The sequence below is a fragment of the Ranitomeya imitator genome, chromosome 1, assembly GCF_032444005.1.
Source record: "Ranitomeya imitator isolate aRanImi1 chromosome 1, aRanImi1.pri, whole genome shotgun sequence".
In the NCBI taxonomy this organism is placed as follows: Eukaryota; Metazoa; Chordata; class Amphibia; order Anura; family Dendrobatidae; genus Ranitomeya; species Ranitomeya imitator.
This window is the reverse complement of record NC_091282.1, coordinates 510,036,435-510,044,821: the sequence shown is the minus strand read 5'-3', so window position 1 is coordinate 510,044,821 and position 8,387 is coordinate 510,036,435.

The window sequence follows — 8,387 nt, the reverse complement described above, 5'->3', positions numbered from 1 at the left end:
CGATCTTCCGGCTCTCGTTTAGTAGTTGTTGGAAACTACGCTGCATTAGGCCTTCAAATTGGGTATGGGGTGTAGAGAGATGGTGTGTTCCACTCCAAGGTGTTCCCCAGGTTGCCTTTCCTGAGCTTCGATCTTCCGGCTCTCGTTTAGTAGTTGTTGGAAACTACGCTGCATTAGGCCTTCAAATTGGGTATGGGGTGTAGAGAGATGGTGTGTTCCACTCCAAGGTGTTCCCCAGGTTGCCTTTCCTGAGCTTCGATCTTCCGGCTCTCGTTTAGTAGTTCTTGGAAACTACACTGCATTAGGCCTTCAAATTGGGTATGGGGTGTAGAGAGAGGGTGTGTTACACTCCAAGGTGTTCCCCAGGTTGCCTTTCCTGAGCTTCGATCTTCCGGCTCTCGTTTAGTAGTTCTTGGAAACTACACTGCATTAGGCCTTCAAATTGGGTATGGGGTGTAGAGAGAGGGTGTGTTACACTCCAAGGTGTTCCCCAGGTTGCCTTTCCTGAGCTTCGATATTCCGGCTCTCGTTTAGTAGTTGTTGGAAACTACACTGCATTAGGCCTACAAATTGGGTATGGGGGAAACATTGGCGCATCTGCGGTCCCTCCTTCCTCTAGGCCTCCACTGACCTGTCTACTGCTGCCCGTGTTCCCCTGGAACCAATTTTAAATTGTCTACAGGCAGCCCAATTTATTATGTTAGGGCTTCGAAGCCTGTCTGCGGTCCCTCCTTCCACTAGGCCTCCACTGACCTGTCTACTGCTGCCCGTGTACCCCTTGAACCAACATCATAAAATAAAAAAAAAAGTATTTTGCTTATAAAAAAGAAAATACTGGAGAGATATCAAATGCAGACATTTTAACATTAAAAACAAACACACAACTAAAATCTGGTACAGTACTAAAAATGGCCACCAGCTACAATTACTTTCTCCTACAAGTAGTTAACTGAAAGGTTTTTTCAATTGAAAACACACATATGGCATCCACCGAGTGTTGTCCTGTCGCGTCTTCTTTATATTATTGCCGAGAAGATGCAAAACAATGAAAATAATAAAATCATTAATTACCAAAATAATAGAGAAAGTCAACACCACATTGCAAATAAACATTCATTCCAAATAAAGAAGCAGGGCGCGTCCGAGGGTGAGTATATACCTAATAAGAATATAATCACCCTCGGACGCGCAATGCTTATTTCCAACAGCCTTCCTTCCTAAGAATCAGCCCTTCCGTGGTGTAGAGAGACGTTGTGTTACACTCCAAGGTGTTCCCCAGGTTGCCTTTCCTGAGCTTCGATCTTCCGGCTCTCGTTTAGTAGTTCTTGGAAACTACACTGCATTAGGCCTTCAAATTGGGTATGGGGTGTAGACAGAGGGTGTGTTCCACTCCAAGGTGTTCCCCAGGTTGCCTTTCCTGAGCTTCGATCTTCCGGCTCTCGTTTAGTAGTTGTTGGAAACTACGCTGCATTAGGCCTTCAAATTGGGTATGGGGTGTAGAGAGATGGTGTGTTCCACTCCAAGGTGTTCCCCAGGTTGCCTTTCCTGAGCTTCGATCTTCCGGCTCTCGTTTAGTAGTTGTTGGAAACTACGCTGCATTAGGCCTTCAAATTGGGTATGGGGTGTAGAGAGATGGTGTGTTCCACTCCAAGGTGTTCCCCAGGTTGCCTTTCCTGAGCTTCGATCTTCCGGCTCTCGTTTAGTAGTTCTTGGAAACTACACTGCATTAGGCCTTCAAATTGGGTATGGGGTGTAGAGAGAGGGTGTGTTACACTCCAAGGTGTTCCCCAGGTTGCCTTTCCTGAGCTTCGATCTTCCGGCTCTCGTTTAGTAGTTCTTGGAAACTACACTGCATTAGGCCTTCAAATTGGGTATGGGGTGTAGAGAGAGGGTGTGTTCCACTCCAAGGTGTTCCCCAGGTTGCCTTTCCTGAGCTTCGATCTTCCGGCTCTCGTTTAGTAGTTATTGGAAACTACGCTGCATTAGGCCTTCAAATTGGGTATGGGGTGTAGAGAGATGGTGTGTTCCACTCCAAGGTGTTCCCCAGGTTGCCTTTCCTGAGCTTCGATCTTCCGGCTCTCGTTTAGTAGTTGTTGGAAACTACGCTGCATTAGGCCTTCAAATTGGGTATGGGGTGTAGAGAGATGGTGTGTTCCACTCCAAGGTGTTCCCCAGGTTGCCTTTCCTGAGCTTCGATCTTCCGGCTCTCGTTTAGTAGTTCTTGGAAACTACACTGCATTAGGCCTTCAAATTGGGTATGGGGTGTAGAGAGAGGGTGTGTTACACTCCAAGGTGTTCCCCAGGTTGCCTTTCCTGAGCTTCGATCTTCCGACTCTCGTTTAGTAGTTCTTGGAAACTACACTGCATTAGGCCTTCAAATTGGGTATGGGGTGTAGAGAGAGGGTGTGTTACACTCCAAGGTGTTCCCCAGGTTGCCTTTCCTGAGCTTCGATATTCTGGCTCTCGTTTAGTAGTTGTTGGAAACTACACTGCATTAGGCCTACAAATTGGGTATGGGGGAAACATTGGCGCATCTGCGGTCCCTCCTTCCTCTAGGCCTCCACTGACCTGTCTACTGCTGCCCGTGTTCCCCTGGAACCAATTTTAAATTGCCTACAGGCAGCCCAATTTATTATGTTAGGGCTTCAAAGCCTGTCTGCGGTCCCTCCTTCCACTAGGCCTCCACTGACCTGTCTACTGCTGCCCGTGTACCCCTTGAACCAACATCATAAAATAAAAAAAAAAGTATTTTGCTTATAAAAAAGAAAATACTGGTGAGATATCAAATGCAGACATTTTAACATTAAAAACAAACACACAACTAAAATCTGGTACAGTACTAAAAATGGCCACCAGCTACAATTACTTTCTCCTGCAAGTAGTTAACTGAAAGGTTTTTTCAATTGAAAACACACATATGGCATCCACCGAGTGTTGTCCTGTCGCGTCTTCTTTATATTATTGCCGAGAAGATGCAAAACAATGAAAATAATAAAATCATTAATTACCAAAATAATAGAGAAAGTCAACACCACATTGCAAATAAACATTCATTCCAAATAAAGAAGCAGGGCGCGTCCGAGGGTGAGTATATACCTAATAAGGATATAATCACCCTCGGACGCGCAATGCTTATTTCCAACAGCCTTCCTTACTAAGAATCAGCCCTTCCGTGGTGTAGAGAGACGTTGTGTTACACTCCAAGGTGTTCCCCAGGTTGCCTTTCCTGAGCTTCGATCTTCCGGCTCTCGTTTAGTAGTTCTTGGAAACTACACTGCATTAGGCCTTCAAATTGGGTATGGGGTGTAGAGAGAGGGTGTGTTCCACTCCAAGGTGTTCCCCAGGTTGCCTTTCCTGAGCTTCGATCTTCCGGCTCTCGTTTAGTAGTTGTTGGAAACTACGCTGCATTAGGCCTTCAAATTGGGTATGGGGTGTAGAGAGAGGGTGTGTTACACTCCAAGGTGTTCCCCAGGTTGCCTTTCCTGAGCTTCGATCTTCCGGCTCTCGTTTAGTAGTTCTTGGAAACTACACTGCATTAGGCCTACAAATTGGGTATGGGGTGGAGAGAGATGGTGTGTTACACTCCAAGGTGTTCCCCAGGTTTCCTTGCCATTGCTTCGGTCTTCCGACTCTCGTTTAGTAGTTGTAGAAAAGTACACTGCATTAGGCCTACAAAATGGGTATGGGGTGGAGAGAGATGGTGTGTTACACTCCAAGGTGTTCCCCAGGTTGCCTTTCCTGAGCTTCTATCTTCAGGCTCTCATTAAATTGTGGTTAAATGGAACAACTGCATTTGGCGTACTAGTTGGTTTGGGGCCTACTATCGGTGTCTGCCACTCCTTGCTGTTCTCCTGGTTTCCTGTCCTGAAATTCCATTTTCAGGCTCTCGTTAAGTAGTTGTTAATGTTAGACTGCATTTGGCCTACTAGTTGGGTTGGGGTCTACTATCGGTGTCTGCCACTCCTTGCTGTTCTCCTCCACTGAACAAAGCTGTGCCGCCTGTTTACTACGGTTGCCAATTTTGAACTGCATTTCGACTACTTACTGATTTGGGCCTACTCTCTGTGTCAGCCTCTCATTCCAGTTGTCCTCCACTGCAATGCCCCCTGGTTATTCCTGTGTTACCAATTTTGAACTGCATTTAGCCCACTTTATTCTTTGGGCCTATATCTGTGTTTCCACTTCATCGTGCCCATTGCCCAGCCAGTGATAGATGAGTCTGCTGGTACATTGACCCATAACGCAACATTCCCCGTGCATGCTACACAACAACATTGTGACCCTGCTGAAAGTCAGGTTGCTCTTCCCGCATACCATACCACCTTACACGGGGACAAAGAGGAAGGTGCAGATGAAAGTGCAGGTTCCTTCATCAGGTGGGGGGAGGAATACTAGTTGGCGACGTCACTGGCACAGGGCCTCTCATAGTACGCAAAAGTGTTGCTGCCGGTGGGAGGCGCCCCCGCCGTGCAAACACACCGCTGTACTTTGAGGGGCCCTGTGCCAGTGCCAATGCCAACAAGTGGGCCCCCCCTGCTTGCTCAGGATCACAGCACTTGCAAAGTTGAAATACTTACCTCTCCCTGCTCCACTGCCGTGACGTGGTCCAGATTTCCTGGGCCCACTAATTACTTGAACCAGCCCTACCCCACAAAACTTTAGCCAAATGACCCCCAATTTCAAATGCCTTCCAATTATTATAAGGTAAATTACGCTTGACAAGCTTCATTAAGAAGAATGGATGGTTTTTACATTAAAATGGGCACTCTAGGTGTTTTCCTGGCCCCCACTCACTGCCGACTATGCTGCCCCATTGACTTGCATTGGGTTTCGTGTTTCGGTCGATCCCGACTTTACGTCATAATCGGCCGATTTCACTCGACCCGACTTTTGAGATAGTCGGGTTTCGCGAAACCCGGCTCGACTCTAAAAAGGTCAAGGTCGCTCAACTCTACTCGTGGGTGTATGCCATCCGGACCCGGAGATTTATCTATTTTAATCTTATTTAGCCGGTTTCGCACCTCTTCTTGGGTTAGATTGGTGACCCTTAATATAGGGTTTTCATTGTTTCTTGGGATTTCACCTAGCATTTCATTTTCCACCGTGAATACCGTGGAGAAGAAGGTGTTTAATATGTTAGCTTTTTCCTCATCATCTACAACCATTCTTTCCTCACTATTTTTTAAGGGGCCTACATTTTCAGTTTTTATTCTTTTACTATTGATATAGTTGAAGAACAGTTTGGGATTAGTTTTACTCTCCTTAGCAATGTGCTTCTCTGTTTCCTTTTTGGCAGCTTTAATTAGTTTTTTAGATAAAGTATTTTTCTCCCTATAGTTTTTTAGAGCTTCAATGGTGCCATCCTGCTTTAGTAGTGCAAATGCTTTCTTTTTACTGTTAATTGCCTGTCTTACTTCTTTGTTTAGCCACATTGGGTTTTTCCTATTTCTAGTCCTTTTATTCCCACAAGGTATAAACCGCTTACAGTGCCTATTTAGGATGTTCTTAAACATTTTCCATTTATTATCTGTATTCTTATTTCTGAGGATATTGTCCCAGTCTACCAGATTAAGGGCATCTCTAAGCTGGTCAAACTTTGCCTTCCTAAAGTTCAGTGTTTTTGTGACTCCCTGACAAGTCCCCCTAGTGAAAGACAGGTGAAACTGTACAATATTGTGGTCGCTATTTCCTAGATGCCCGACCACCTGCAGATTTGTTATTCTGTCAGGTCTATTAGATAGTATTAGGTCTAAAAGTGCTGCTCCTCTGGTTGGATTCTGCACCAATTGTGAAAGATAATTTTTCTTGGTTATTAGCAGAAACCTGTTGCCTTTATGGGTTTCACAGGTTTCTGTTTCCCTGTTAATATCCGGGTAGTTAAAGTCCCCCATAACCAGGACCTCATTATGGGTTGCAGCTTCATCTATCTGCTTTAGAAGTAGACTTTCCATGGTTTCTGTTATATTTGGGGGTTTGTAACAGACCCCAATGAGAATTTTGTTACCATTTTTCCCTCCAAGAATTTCGACCCATATGGACTCGACATCCTCATTTCCTTCGCTAATATCCTCCCTTAAAGTGGACTTTAGACAAGACTTTACATAGAGACAAACCCCTCCTCCTCTCCGATTTTTACGATCCTTTCTAAACAGACTGTAACCCTGTAAGTTAACTGCCCAGTGATAGCTTTCATCTAACCATGTCTCGGTTATTCCCACTATGTCAAAGTTACCTGTAGATATTTCTGCTTCTAGTTCTTCCATCTTGTTTGTCAGGCTTCTGGCGTTTGCAAGCATACAGTTTAGAGGATTTTGTTTTGTTCCAATCTCCTCGCTGTGGATTGTTTTAGAAATGTTCTTACCTCCCTTCTGAGTTTGTTTTCCTGGATCTTCTTTGTTCAAGTCTAATGTTTTTCTTCCCGTCCCCTCTTCTTCTAGTTTAACGCCCTCCTGATGAGTGTAGCGAGTCTTCTGGCGAATGTGTGTTTCCCAGGTTTGTTGAGGTGTAGTCCGTCTCTGGCGAGGAGTCCATCGTACAAGTAATTCACACCGTGGTCCAGGAATCCGAATCCTTGTTGTCTGCACCATCGTCTTAGCCAGTTGTTTGCATCAAGGATCCTGTTCCATCTCCTGGTGCCATGCCCGTCTACTGGAAGGATAGAAGAAAAAACTACCTGTGCATCCAGTTCCTTTACTTCCTTCCCCAACTCTTCAAAGTCTTTGCAGATTGTCGGTAGGTCCTTCTTTGCCGTGTCATTGGTGCCAACATGTATCAGAAGAAATGGGTGGACGTCCTTGGAGCTGAAGAGCTTTGGTATCCTATCGGTCACATCCTTGATCATCGCACCTGGAAGGCAGCATACTTCTCTTGCAGTTATGTCCGGTCTGCAGATGGCTGCTTCTGTGCCTCTCAGTAGTGAGTCTCCCACCACCACCACTCTTCGTTGCTTCTTGGCTGTACTTTTTGCTGTCACTTGTTGCTGTGTGCCCTTTTCTTTTTTGCTTGCTGGTATTGCTTCATCCTTAGGTGTGCCATCTTCATCCTCTACAAAGATTTGATATTGGTTCTTCAGTTGTGTGGTTGGTGATTTCTCTATGGTCTTCTTGCTTCTTTTGGTCACATGCTTCCACTCATCTGCTTTTGGAGGTTCTCTGACACTTTTTTCACCTTCTGTGACCAGTAGAGATGCTTCTGTTCTGTCTAGAAAGTCTTCATTCTCTTTGATGAGTTTCAAAGTTGCTATTCTTTCTTCCAGACCCCGCACCTTTTCTTCTAAAAGGGCCACTAGTCTACACTTCTGACAGGTGAAATTTAATTCTTCTTCTGGTCGATCTGTGAACATGTAGCACATGCTGCAGCTCACCATGTAGGTTGTCACATCTGCCATGTTGCTCCTAGATCCTGCTGACTTGCTGTGTGTTTTCCTTCTTGTGTAATCTACTCAGCCAAGCTCTCTTGCAATAATGTCCTACAGGCAAAAATTCCCAACGATCTTCTAGCTTAGGGAGACTCTTCGCTTTCCCAGAAGGCACCTGGAATATGCAAATTAGCCTCCTCAAGCTTGAATCCCTGGTTTGGTGATTCTTTCCAAGCAGCTGGTCCCGGCTGTACCCAACGATCTTCTAGCTTAGGGAGACTCTTCGCTTTCCCAGAAGGCACCTGGAATATGCAAATTAGCCTCCTCAAGCTTGAATCCCTGGTTTGGTGATTCTTTCCAAGCAGCTGGTCCCGGCTGTACCCAACGATCTTCTAGCTTAGGGAGACTCTTCGCTTTCCCAGAAGGCACCTGGAATATGCAAATTAGCCTCCTCAAGCTTGAATCCCTGGTTTGGTGATTCTTTCCAAGCAGCTGGTCCCGGCTGTACCCAACGATCTTCTAGCTTAGGGAGACTCTTCGCTTTCCCAGAAGGCACCTGGAATATGCAAATTAGCCTCCTCAAGCTTGAATCCCTGGTTTGGTGATTCTTTCCAAGCAGCTGGTCCCGGCTGTACCCAACGATCTTCTAGCTTAGGGAGACTCTTAGCTTTCCCAGAAGGCACCTGGAATATGCAAATTAGCCTCCTCAAGCTTGAATCCCTGGTTTGGTGATTCTTTCCAATTAGCTGGTCCCGGCTGTACCCAACGATCTTCTAGCTTAGGGAAACTCTTCGCTTTCCCAGAAGGCACCTGGAATATGCAAATTAGCCTCCTCAAGCTTGAATCCCTGGTATCAGCGTACTCAGGACAAATTGGACCACAACTTTTGGGGTACAATTTCTCCGGTTACCCTTGGAAAAATACAAAACTGGAGGCTAAAAAATAATTTTTGTTGAAAATAAAAGAATTTTTATTTTCACGGCTCTGCGTTATAAACTGTAGTGAAACACTTGGGGGTTAGGGTTAGGGT